Source organism: Heptranchias perlo, chromosome 14 (genome assembly GCF_035084215.1).
Source record: "Heptranchias perlo isolate sHepPer1 chromosome 14, sHepPer1.hap1, whole genome shotgun sequence".
NCBI lineage: Eukaryota > Metazoa > Chordata > Chondrichthyes > Hexanchiformes > Hexanchidae > Heptranchias > Heptranchias perlo.
The window spans coordinates 36,112,968-36,126,966 of NC_090338.1; the positions used below are offsets into that span (position 1 = coordinate 36,112,968).

General features: G+C 47.4%; 2 non-coding genes across 2 annotated transcripts; both read right to left on the reverse strand.

The window, feature by feature from the left end:
- Positions 1-3,326: 3,326 nt before the first annotated feature.
- trnav-cac (transfer RNA valine (anticodon CAC)) lies at positions 3,327-3,399 on the reverse strand. The gene has a single exon. It is a non-coding gene; the product is annotated as a tRNA-Val (tRNA).
- A 468-nt stretch (positions 3,400-3,867) lies between these two features.
- On the reverse strand, positions 3,868-3,940 carry trnav-aac (transfer RNA valine (anticodon AAC)). Its single transcript has one exon. It is a non-coding gene; the product is annotated as a tRNA-Val (tRNA).
- Between the last annotated feature and the right edge of the window lie 10,059 nt (positions 3,941-13,999).

A 13,999-nucleotide genomic window follows, 5' to 3' on the forward strand; every position in this document is an offset into this window, starting at 1 on the left:
CATGCGCTTCTATTTCCCGAATAAGCCTGTTACGTGGCACTTTATCAAATGCCTTTTGAAAGTCCATATATAAATATACTACACTAGCTTCATCAACCCTCTCTGTTACCTCATCAAAGAACTCAATCAGGTTAGTCAGACACGATTTTCCTTTAACAAATCCATGCTGGCTGTCCTTTATTAGCCCATGTTTCTCCAAGTGAGAATTAGTTTTGTCCTTAACAGTGGTCTCTAGTAGATTTTCCACCACTGATGTTAGACTGACTAGCCTGTAGTTACCAGGTTTATCCCTCTCCCCTTTTTTGAACAGGGATGTAACATTTGCAATCCTCCAGTCCTCTGGTACCACTCCCATATCCAAGGAGGATTGAAAGATTGTGGTCAGAACTTCTGCTATCTCCACACTTGCTTCCGTCAGCAACCTAGGATGCATCCCACCTGGACCGGGTCACTTGTTAGCTTTGAGTGATGCCAACCTCCTTTCTATCTATTTTTATCCTGTCCAATGTCTATATTCCCTCCTCCTCTACTGCGACATTAACTTCATCCTCTTTGTTTGTGAAGACAGATGCGAAGTACAAGGTAGCTTGCAGTTGTTGAAGAGAAGGAACAATTTATTGTTATTTTCCAATGTTTGGGACAGTATGATGTAAATAGAATGGGCAAACATGTAAATATAAAATTATACAGAACAATGGAGTGTGGTGGGCAGACAATCTGTTCCCTGGAAAGTTGCCTTTGGCACATACTCTCAGGTGGAAGTTTTTCCTGAATGCATATCTTTCTGAAGCATTTCAAATTCTGCAGTATACCATCTCTGAGTGGCATTCATGTTCACAACGCTTTTTCGAAGTTGCAGGAAGCAATTTTTCTGTAAAAACTTGGGAGCTAGTGAAATGTAATTTTCTAAACAAGATCACGTTATTCAGAAACAAGTTACTATGGGGCTGTACTGTACATCAAATAGCAGCGAGTGTACTGTTCTATGCAATACTCTCCCAGAGACCTGACCCCCAAGCACGATGGGCCGAAAGGCCTCCTGTGCTGTACCCACTATAATGCAACTATGATACACTATTTCTATAATGATTTGTAAATTTAAGGATGACAAGGAGGCTGAGGTCTGATGTGCATTGTTGCTGCGCCACCTATCGTTCTATAAAAGCCCTGAAAGATGTGAGCCGTCATTGTTACCCTGACACGGGTTGAGGCTTTTGTTCTAATGCTGTAAACTGGTGGAGTCGCTATCCTTCCAAAGTAGACTCGGTACACCGTTATTATAGACATTTGGGTGGAATTTTGAGGGTAGCATCATGTCAAGGCTAGACTGTATACCAGTCGCCGAGCATTTCAAAATCTATTTCAGATCTCCAACATTTAATTTTTTTTGCTTTTTATTTTTAAAACGTAATAAATACGAGTTGCTGATGGATTTGTATGGATCGGATTTCTACCTTTGGCTTGGTACTGGTGGTTTGTTTTGTGAGACGGTGGTGTGACAGCGGAGTCATACTGTGGAGCTGGGGTTGGAAAAGAGACATTGGGGTTTGTGGTGCGAGGGAGTGGGGTGTGGAGCGAGGGAGTGGAGTATGGGTTGAAACGAGGGCGGTGTAGATCGCTGGTAGACTGGAGTATGGGCGGTGTGGATCGCTGGTAGACTGGAGTATGGGCGGTGTGGATCGCTGGTAGACTGGAGTGTGGATCGCTGGTAGACTGGAGTATGGGTTGAAACGAGGGCGGTGTGGACCGCTGGTAGACTGGAGTGTGGGTCGCTGGTAGACTGGAGTGTAGACTGGAGTGTGGGTCGCTGGTAGACTGGAGTGTGGGTCGCTGGTAGACTGGAGTGTGGGTCGCTGGTAGACTGGAGTGTGGGTCGCTGGTAGACTGGAGTGTGGGTCGCTGGTAGACTGGAGTGTGGGTCGCTGGTAGACTGGAGTGTGGGTCGCTGGTAGACTGGAGTGTGGGTCGCTGGTAGACTGGAGTGTAGACTGGAGTGTGGATCGCTGGTAGACTGGAGTGTGGATCGCTGGTAGACTGGAGTGTGGGTCGCTGGTAGACTGGAGTGTAGACTGGAGTGTGGATCGCTGGTAGACTGGAGTGTGGGTCGCTGGTAGACTGGAGTGTGGATCGCTGGTAGACTGGAGTGTGGGTCGCTGGTAGACTGGAGTGTGGACCGCTGGTAGACTGGAGTGTGGGTCGCTGGTAGACTGGAGTGTGGGTCGCTGGTAGACTGGAGTGTGGGTCGCTGGTAGACTGGAGTGTGGGCGGTGTGGATCGCTGGTAGACTGGAGTGTGGGTCGCTGGTAGACTGGAGTGTAGACTGGAGTGTGGGTCGCTGGTAGACTGGAGTGTGGGTCGCTGGTAGACTGGAGTGTAGACTGGAGTGTGGGTCGCTGGTAGACTGGAGTGTGGGTCGCTGGTAGACTGGAGTGTGGGTCGCTGGTAGACTGGAGTGTAGACTGGAGTGTGGGTCGCTGGTAGACTGGAGTGTAGACTGGAGTGTGGGTCGCTGGTAGACTGGAGTGTAGACTGGAGTGTGGGTCGCTGGTAGACTGGAGTGTGGGTCGCTGGTAGACTGGAGTGTAGACTGGAGTGTGGGTCGCTGGTAGACTGGAGTGTGGGTCGCTGGTAGACTGGAGTGTGGGTCGCTGGTAGACTGGAGTGTGGGTCGCTGGTAGACTGGAGTGTAGACTGGAGTGTGGGTCGCTGGTAGACTGGAGTGTGGGTCGCTGGTAGACTGGAGTGTGGGTCGCTGGTAGACTGGAGTGTAGACTGGAGTGTGGGTCGCTGGTAGACTGGAGTGTGGGTCGCTGGTAGACTGGAGTGTGGGTCGCTGGTAGACTGGAGTGTGGGTCGCTGGTAGACTGGAGTGTAGACTGGAGTGTGGGTCGCTGGTAGACTGGAGTGTGGGTCGCTGGTAGACTGGAGTGTAGGTCGCTGGTAGAAGGCGAGGGCAGAAACGCACTCGAGCTTGTAAGAAATAAATTGCAACAACAGATCGCCTTCCCGGCTCTCTGCGCCGCCATTGGTCTAGAGCCCAGCAAATAAATCCTGTAACAATCAGGTTGGTCACATGCTTTTCCAGGAGCCAATGAGATTGACGGAGAGCTCTACAAGCAGAATGGTCACATGACAACCGAATTACCAATAAGATTACGCCAAGGGGCTCAATTCTTTGTTGGGTTAGAGGGTGAATAAATAGAATCTGACTGATATGTAATGCCTTAATTTTGTGTATATTTTGTTCAGTATATTTGAGAACAAAATTATAACATTTTAAGAGACTGAATTGTAAAATAATGTTACTGCAATAAAGTAGAACAATATGTTTCCGCCCGGTTTCGAACCGGGGACCTTTCGCGTGTGAGGCGAACGTGATAACCACTACACTACGGAAACTGTCATGGCCAAACCGTTGCTGGCAGTCTCTTTGTCATATTCAGATCAAGGTTATTCTGATTTTTTTTATTATTGGTTTAAGTTTTTAAATACCGTAATCTCGACCGATTTCAGCAAAAATGAAATGGCACATTTTACCCAAAACTCTACGATAACCGTAGTGTCGCAATTATTGAACAAGGATTCGGGACAGAACGGACTTTTTAGTGAATAGTGAGAGTCCGAGATTTTTTTATGCGTTATTTCTCCTCCGGCCTTTCAAATAGGTTTTATAATTGCTGCACTTTATATTTTGTCACCTTTGGTCTGGCACGCGTCTTTGTTATTCAATTATTAAAGCTTCCATAAGCTGTAGGTGGACTCTACCTGTGATTTATCTCGCCATTTTACTCGCTCATGTTTGAAATGCTTTCAACCGAATTTGTATCAAAATACTAAATCATATAATTAAAATTATACAAAATAAACTGTTTCCGCCCGGTTTCGAACCGGGGACCTTTCGCGTGTTAGGCGAACGTGATAACCACTACACTACGGAAACCGCCATAGAAAAGACACTCAAAGACATTCAATTCAAGGTACAGCCCGTGACTGCTGCGCCTCTTTGTCGCTGTCACTCCGTGATCCGAACGCACGGCTCGAGCCTACAGCGCCCCGCCCCCTCCCAACGGCCGCCAGTTACCCCGGTGATGGCGCTCAACCGGACCAGAGCATCGTTGCAGCATCAAGCTGGCATTCCGATCGAGACTTTATCTCTATGGTTAATCTGTCGCTCCCCCGGTATGATTTTACTACATTTTAAAAATTCTCCCTCCCTCCCTCCCTCCCTCCCCACCCCCCGATTTTATTCCCATGAATTATCCCTCTTTTCAGATGACACCACAGACTTACCTTTCGGGGCTGCAGTTTATGCTGAGTGGTCTCCAATATCATTACTCAGTTTTCTATTTTATGTGTAAATGACATATTTCATATTTATTCGTTAGCAAATCCAACAATTATCTCACATCTCCCCCCACCTGCCTCACTCTCAGCACATACTTTCCGTCAACTCGGGCTATGTGATTTTTCTCGGGAGTTTCTCACGTGAGGAGGTCTGCAGCAAATGTTCCCCGAGCGCAATAGCCACTTCCCCCTGAGGAATAACAAAGTAAAAGCCAGGGCAGAGTGTCCAGAGCCAGCGGCAGAGATGGATGCTATCAGAGGACGAAAACATTTATAGTTGCAACAGACGAGTTGGATCAAGGATGGCCAAATGGCTGCAGATATGTCACATTAGGGAAGGGGAGGCCGAGATGCAATTTTGAACAAGGAAGCCATTGTACCTTTTATGGAGGAAGCCGAGTCAAGTAGACCACTTGTTTTAGAAACAGGAGAGAATTTTTTTTAAATTTCGAAAATATACTCTATTCATAAAATCTGCAAGGTACATACAGTACAATCCAAATGTCACAATTCAAACAGGTCATACATGATAAATATAGTCCATGACACTTTAGGATGCCTCATTGCACTTACAATCAGTACAGTCTCTGGTACCGATTACATTAGACATTTTCCTTACACGTTCAGCCTGTAGGGCGTCTTTCATGGAGTTGACGATCTTCCAGCAGCATTTGATGTTTATCTCGGTGTGTGTCCCAGGGAACAGTCCGTAGAGCACAGATTCCTGTGTTACGGAGCTGCTTGGGATGAACCTCAACAAAAACCACTGCATCTCTCTGCAGACCTTCTTTGCAAAGGCACATTCCAGAAGGAGGTGGGTGACGGTCTTGTCCCTACCACAGCCTCCTTGAGGACAGCATGCGATGGCGCTGAGACACCGGGTATGCATGAAGGATTTGACGGGAAGTGCACTTTTCACCATCATTCAAGCCAGGTCTTGGTGCTTGTTTGCAAGTTCCGGCTACGAGACATTTTGCCAAATGACTTTGACAGTCTGCTCGGGGAACTATCCCACAGGATCCACCATCTCCTTTTGCCGCAGGGTCTCGAGGACATTACGTGCAGACCACTGCCTACTCAACTTGTGGTCAAAGGTGTTTTCCCGCACAAACGTTTCTACGAGAGACAGGTGGAGCGGAATGGTACAACTGGATGGAACGTTCCATGGCATCATGGCCAGACCCATCTTTCGCAACACCGGGGACAGATAGAACCTTAGCACGTAGTGGCATTTGGTGTTTGCACACAGCTTGATGCAGCCGCACACAAAGGTGGCCTTCAGGATGAGGGCGATGTTTGATACGTTTATCCCCCCCCTTTCCCTGGAGATTTATACATCGTGTCCCTGCGGATGCAGTCATTTTTGATCTCCAGACAAAGTGGAAGATGGCTGGGCTGACTGTCACAGAGCATAAACAATGTATGGTCCAGACCTGTATCTCATACAGCAATTCCAAGAGCACCTCTCATCTGATGATCAGATTCTTACCCACGATTGAGGGGGAGTCGATCCAATAGTCCCAGGTTCTGCTTCACTTTAGCAATACGCTCCTCCCAGTTCTTGGTGCACGTCCTGGCCCCTCCGAAACAGATGCCCAGCACCTTCAGGTAATCTGACCTGACGGTGAAGGGGACATAGGATAAGTCGGTCCAGTTCCCAAAGAACATGGCCTCGCTTTTGCTGCAATTTACTCTGGCCCCCGTGAGGAGTTTGAACTGGTAGCAGATGCTCATCAATATGCGGACTGACAGCTGATCTGAACAGAAAACGGCGATGTCGTCCATGTACAGGGAGGCCTTGATCTGAGTGCCTCCGCTGCCAGGGATCGTCATCCCTCTTATACCCATATCCTTCCTGATGAACTCGGCAAAGTGTTCGATACAACACACAAACAAGAGGACAGCTTTTTGATTCCCAATCATTGATTGAAACTGCGCTACTGATGTCTGTGTAGAGCAGTTGGATCCAATTGCAGATTCCCTCCCCAAACCCCACTTTAGAGAGCACGTCCATCATGTGCATGTGCAATATTCTGTCAAAGGCCATCTCCTGGTCCAAGCTGATGAGGCAGGTATTCACCTCCTGTCCCGTACATAGGCGATTGTATCCCTGAGTAGCGCCAGGCTGTCAGAGATCTTCCTGCCAGGTATGGCGCGGGTCTGATCCAGGTGGATCACTGGCTCTAGAGCAGACTTGTCCCAATTGGTGATGACCTAGGATAGAATTTTGTAGTCCACGTTAAGCAGTGAAATGGGCCACCAATTTCTGATCTCTTCCCCCATTCCCTTCTGCTTGTAGATAAGGGTGATGATGCCTTTCTTCATGGACATGAAGCCGGCCAGAAGCATACCTCTGTACACTTCCAGCAGGTCTGGGCCTATCCAGTCCCACAGAGCCGAATACAACTCGACTGGTAACCTGTTGCTCTCGGGAGCTTTACTTGTCTTGAAAGACCAGCCCCTCGAGCCTGTTCCGCCATTCAATAAGATCATGGCTGATCTTCGACCTCAAGTCTACTTTCCCGCCCAATCCCCATATCCTTTGATTCCCTTAGAGTCCAAAAATCCATCGATTTCAGCCTTGAATTTACTCAATGACTGAGCATTCACAGCCCACTGGGATAGAGAATTCCAAAGATTCACCACTCTCTGAGTGAAGAAATTCTTCCTCATCTCAGTCCTAAATGGCTACGCTCTTATCCTGAGACTACGCCCCCCTAGTCCTAGACTCTCCAGCCAGGGGAAACAGCCTCTCAACATCTACCCTGTCAAGCCCTCTTAAGAATTTTATATGTTTCAATGAGATCACCTCTCATTCTTCTAAACTCCAGAGAATATAAGCCCATTTACTCAATCTCTTCGTAGAGGACAATCCTCTCATCCCAGGAATCAATCTAGTGAACCTTCGTTGCATCGCCTCTAAGGCAAGTATATCCTTCCTTGGGTAAGGAGACCAAAACTGTACACAGTACTCCAGCTGTGGTCTCACCAAGGCTCTGTACAATTGTAGCAAGACTTCCTTACTCTTGTACTCCAACACCCTTGCAATAAAGGCCAACATACCATTTGCCTTCCAAATTGCTTGCTGTACCTGCATGTTAACTTTCTGTGTTTTGTGTACAAGGACACCCAAATTGCTTTGAACACCAACATTTAATAGTTCCTCACCGTTTAAAAAATATTGTTTTTCTATTCTCTCTACCAAAGTGAAAAACCTCACATTTCCCCACATAATACTCCATCTGCCACCTACTTGCCCACTCACCTAACCTGTTTATATCCCTTTCCAGATTCTTTGTGTCCTCCTCACAGCTTACTTTCCCACCTAGCTTTGTATCGTCAGCAAATTGGATACGTTACACTCGATCCCTCCATCTAAGTCATTCATATAGATTGTAAATAGCTGAGGCCCAAGCACTGATCCTAGCGGCATCCCACTGGTTGCAGCCTGCCAACCTGAAAATGTCCCATTTATTTCTACTCTCTGTTTTCTGTTGGTTAACCAATCCCAATATATTACCCCCAGAGATCCATACTCTCCTGCGTCTAAAACCTCCGAGATAAAGGACAGGAAGGACTGGGAGGCCGTGCTGTCTGTGGGCTTCGCATCGTACAGTCAGGCATGCTTAAGAATTATGTTATTCTTTACAGCTTGAATATTCTATTCCCAATACTTCATAAATTGGAAGAAGAATAAAAATAATGAAAAAACCTGGCATAATTGAGGAAGATACTGAATCTGTAGAATCTGTGCCAAAAGTACCAGAGGCAAAAGGAGAGTATGTCCCAAGAAAAGTAATCTGGGAATTGGTTTATGACACAGATGGATCAGAGAATAAGGTACAAGTCCATGTTGAAACAGTCAAGAATAAGAATCCAATGTTAGTGCACCAGTGCACCCGGAACAGGATGGTAATCCAATCGAAAATGGGGAGCAAGATTTTTAACAGAATCCATGAGGCACATTGAGGATTGATGAAGTGCCAGGAAAGAGCAAACAGATCTGTGTAGTGGCTAAGCATCAGCAATGCTTTCGTGTGAGCTTAATAAACTCAAAGGAAAGAACATTTGATGACAACACCATCACTGGAACACCCTTGGCAGAAGATTGCAGCTGACTTCTGTAAGTTCAGAGGACAAAGGTATCATAGTTATTGATTATTATTCCAGATTTCTTGAAATAGCACTTAAAATGTGATTTGGGAATGCCTATAGTCTGCTCTACCACACTTCCTTTACGGGCATTGGCCTCATTATATCTGTTGTCTTCCTTTCTCTTCGGATGCCTTACTGAGTCATCAGCCATGCCTGCATCATCCTGATACATGGCTCCAAGTCATGAGGGCTGATATGGTGCATTGTCGCATGTTGAAGCATCATGGTAGCTCCCTAGGCATCTAGCATTCATGTGCAGGATATGGTGATTAGCATTGTACACAAACTGGACATTAACAGAAGGAAAGTACTTCCTATTCATAAATTTAAATAGGTTGGTCATATGGCGTTTTGAGTGGCACGTGCGATCCATCAATTGCTCTTTGCACTCCTATCTTTCTTTCTTTCTTTCTTTCTTTCTTTCTCTCTCTCTCTCATATGAATTCTGTTCTCAATGTAGTGGTGAGCAACTGCCTGACTAATGTAGCAAACTTACTTGACCTCGTCCTCACCAATCTACCTGTTGCAAATGCATCTGTCCATGTCTGTATTGGTAGGAGTGACCACCGCACAGCCCTCGTGGAGACTAAGTCCCGTCTTCGCACCATCCAACGTGTTGTGTGGCACTATCACCGTGCTAAATGGGATAGATTCGGAACAGATCTGGCAGCTCAAAACTGGGCATCCATGAGGCATTGTGGGCCATCAGCAGCAGTAGAATTGTATTCCAGCACAATCTGTAAACTCATGGCCCGGCATATTCCTCACTCTACCATTACCAACAAGCCAGGGGATCAACCCTGGTTCAATGAGGAGTGTAGAAGAGCATGCCAGGAGCAGCACCAGGCATACCTAAAAATGAGGTGCCAACCTGGTGAAGCTACAACTCAGGACTACCTGCATGCTATACAGCGGAAGCAACATGCTATAGACAGAGCTAAGCGATTCCACAACCAACGGATCAGATCAAAGCTCTGCAGTCCTGCCACATCCAGTCGTGAATGGTGGTGGACAATTAAACAACTAACAGGAGGAGGAGGCTCTGTAAACATCCCCATCCTCAATGATGGCGGAGTCCAGCACGTGAGTACAAAAGACAAGGCTGAAGCGTTTGCAACCATCTTCAGCCAGACGTGCCGAGTGGAAGATCTATCTCGGCCTCCTCCCGATATCCCCACCATCACAGAAGCCAGTCTTCAACCAATTCTATTCACTCCATGTGATATCAAGAAATGGCTGAGTGCACTGGATACAGTAAAGGCTATGGGCCCCGACAACATCCCGGCTGTAGTGCTGAAGACTTATGCTCCAGAACTAGCTGCGCCTCTAGCCAAGCTATTCCAGTACAGCTACAACACTGGCATCTACCCGAAAATGTGGAAAATTGCCCAGGTATGTCCTGGCCACAAAAAACAGGACAAATCCAATCCGGCCAATTACCGCCCCATCAGTCTACTCTCAATCATCAGCAGGGTGATGGAAGGTGTCGTCGACAGTGCTATCAAGCGGCACTTACTCACCAATAACCTGCTCACTGATGCTCAGTTTGGGTTCCGCCAGGACCACTCGGCTCCAGACCTTATTACAGCCTCGGTCCACACATGGACAAAAGAGCTGAATTCCAGAGGTGAGGTGAGAGTGACTGCCCTTGACATCAAGGCAGCATTTGACCGTGTGTGGCACCAAGGAGCCCTGGGAATCAGGGGGAAAACTCTCCAGTGGCTGGAGTCATACCTAGCACAAAGGAAGATGGTAGTGGTCGTTGGAGGCCAATCATCTCAGCCCCAGGACATTGCTGCAGGAGTTCCTCAGGGCAGTGTCCTAGGCCCAAACATCTTCAGCAGCTTCATCAATGACCTTCCCTCCATCATAAGGTCAGAAATGGGGTTGTTTGCTGATGATTGCACAGTGTTCAGTTCCATTCGCAACCCCTCAGATAATGAAGCAGTCCATGCCCGCATGCAGCAAGATCTGGACAACATCCAGGCTTGGGCTGATAAGTGGCAAGTAACATTTGCGCCAGACAAGTGCCAGGCAAAGACCATCTCCAACAAGAGAGAGTCTAACCACCTCCCCTTGACATTCAACGGCATTACTATCGCCAAATCCCCCACCATCAACATCCTGGGGGTCACCATTGACCAGAAACTTAACTGGACTAGCCACATAAATACTGTAGCTACAAGAGCAGGTCAGAGGCTGGGTATTCTGCGGCGAGTGACTCACCTGACTCCCCAAAGCCTTTCCACCATCTACAAGGCACAAGTCAGGAGTGTGATGGAATACTCTCCACTTGCCTGGATGAGTGCAGCTCCAACAACACTCAAGCTCGACACCATCCAGGACAAAGCAGCCCGCTTGATTGGCACCCCATCCACCACCCTAAACATTCACTTCCTTCACCACCGGCGCACTGTGGCTGCAGTGTGTACGATCCACAGGATGCACTGCAGCAACTCGCCAAGGCTTCTTCGACAGCACCTACCAAACCCGCGACCTCTACCACCTAGAAGGACAAGAGCAGCAGGCACATGGGAACAACACCACCTGCACGTTCCCCTCCAAGTCACACACCATCCCGACTTGGAAATATATCGCCGTTCCTTCATCGTCGCTGGGTCAAGATCCTGGAACTCCCTTCCTAACAGCACTGTGGGAGAACCTTCACGTGGACTGCAGCGGTTCAAGAAGGTGGCTCACCACCACCTTCTCAAGGGCAATTAGGGATGGGCAATAAATGTTGGCCTCGCCAGCGATGCCCACATCCCATGAACGAATAAAAAAAAGGTCACCTGACGCTGCCTGGAAGGATCCAATTGCAAGGACCTTGACTAGGAGCGGCGGAGACAGCAGGAGCGGACCTAGAGGGGCAGAGGGACTCAAATAAAGGTCCAGGCTCGAAGGCCAGAACTCACTTGGAGCGGTGGGAGCGGACCTAGAGGAGCACTGGAGGTACAACTTGCGGAGACAGTCGGTAGGAATCGAGAAAAAAAAAGGAATGACATCGTAGGACAGCAGGTTGGTGATTGGATTGTAAGTGTTACAGCTTCTTTTTTCCCTCTGAGTTAGGGAAGTGGGTGAAATTAAATTAAAAGCTGGGAGCGTAAAATTGTTGTTAGTTTATTAAATTTAATAACTTGAACTAGTTTATTAATTAGACTAATAAAACTAATTAAACAGGGAAAGGAGCTGATTGGCTGGTAGCTGGTGCGCGTTTCTTTTTCTGTTGAGGGCTTTTCTTTAAGGCTTAACTTATTTTTGTAAACAATTTTACAACACCAAGTTATAGTCCAGCAATTTTATTTTAAATTCACAAGCTTTCGGAGATTTTCTCCTTCCTCAGGTAAATGTTTCAAGATCTCCTTGAAGCCTACGCATTTATACATATTGAATAATACATGGTGTTTACAGAATGCCCCTGCAACTGCCCGTTGCCAAGGCAATCACCGTGTTCAGACAGAGAGGTGTCATCTGCAGAACCCCCGAATACACATTCAACAAAAAAACAAACAGGGAAAAAAAACAGAGAAAAAAAAAACACAGAGAGAGGCAGAAACATCCGGAAGGCAGAGAGAGCCAGCAAATGACCCATTATATTAAAAACAGATAACATTTGTTCGCTGGTGGGGTAACGTGTAGCGTGACATGCATGTCACGCTACACGTTACCCCACCAGCGAACAAATGTTATCTGTTTTTAATATAATGGGTCATTTGCTGGCTCTCTCTGCCTTCCGGATGTTTCTGCCTCTCTCTGTGTTTTTTTTTTCTCTGTTTTTTTTCCCTGTTTGTTTTTTTGTTGAATGTGTATTCGGGGGTTCTGCAGATGACACCTCTCTGTCTGAACACGGTGATTGCCTTGGCAACGGGCAGTTGCAGGGGCATTCTGTAAACACCATGTATTATTCAATATGTATAAATGCGTAGGCTTCAAGGAGATCTTGAAACATTTACCTGAGGAAGGAGAAAATCTCCGAAAGCTTGTGAATTTAAAATAAAATTGCTGGACTATAACTTGGTGTTGTAAAATTGTTTACAATTGTCAACCCCAGTCCATCACCGGCATCTCCACATCATAACTTATTTTTGTTAAGGTTAGTAAACAATCTAATAAATTGAGGCATGGCAGGGCAGCTCACACCCGTCAAATGCACGGCCTGTGCCATGTGGGAACTCCAGGATGCTTCCCGTGTCCTGGACAACCACAGGTGCAGGAAGTGTCGTCAGCTGGAGGAGCTTGAGCTCTGGATTTCGGAGCTTGAGCAGCAGCTGGTGTCACTACGGTGCATCGCGAGGTTGAGAGCTATGTGGATAGCACGTTTCAGGAGCAGCTTAAGAGAGTGCAGGCAGAGAGGGACTGGGTGACCGCCAGACAGACAAGGAGGACCGGGCAGGTAGTGCAGGAGCCCCCTGACGCATCCCACTCTCTAACCAGTATTCAGTTCTGAATACTGATGGGGGAGAGGGTTCCTCTGCGGAGTGCAGCCAGAGCCAAGCTCACAGTACCATGGCTCAGCTGTACAGGTGGGGAAGAGAAAGGTCAGGAGAGCAATAGTGATAGGGGATTCTATAGTTAGGGGAGCAGACAGACGTTTCTGTGGCCGCAGACGTGATTCCAGGGTGGTATGTTGCCTCCCTGGTGCTAGGGTCAAGGATATCACTGAGCGGCTGCAGAACATTCTGGGGGGAGAGGGTGAACAGCCAGAGGTCGTGGTCCATATTGGTACCAACATCATAAGTAGAAAGAGGGATGAGGTCCTGCAGGCAGATTTTAAGGAGTTAGGAAAGAGATTAAGAAGCAGGACCTCAAAGGTAGTAATCTCCGGATTACTCCTGGTGCCACGCGCTAGTATGCCTAGAAATAGGAGGATAGAGCAGATGAATGTGTGTCTAGAGAGATGGTGCAGGAGGGAGGGCTTCAGATTCCTGGGGCATTGGGACCAGTTCTGGGGAAGGTGGGACTTGTACAGGGTTGCACCTCAACGGAGCCAGGACCAATGTCCTAATGACTAATTTGGCAGGGGGATGGGCACCAGGATGTAGCAATGGAAAGGAGAAACAAAGGGCACAAAGGAATGGGGGAGAAAAATAGCACTAAAACAAGTAATAGTATAATATCAGACTAAGAGAGAGTACAAGAAAGTGTAAGACTGGTTTGCAGTGCATGTGTGTAATCGCACGAAGCGTGGTAAACAAGGTTGGTGAGCTGCAGGCGCAAATAGCCACATGGGAATACGATGCCGTGGCGATAATGGAGTCCTGGCTCAATAATGGGCAGGATTGGGTACTAAATATTCCTGGATACAAGGTGTTCAGGAAAGATAGGGAAGGAAAGAAAGGAGGGGGGCGGTGGCAGTATTGATTAAGGAGAATATTGCAGTACTGGAGAGAGAGGATGTCCTGGAGGGGTCAAGGACAGAATCTATTTGGTTAGAGTTAAGAAATAAAAGAGGTGCCATTACACTACTTGGTATATTCTATAGGCCACCAGCTAGTGGGAA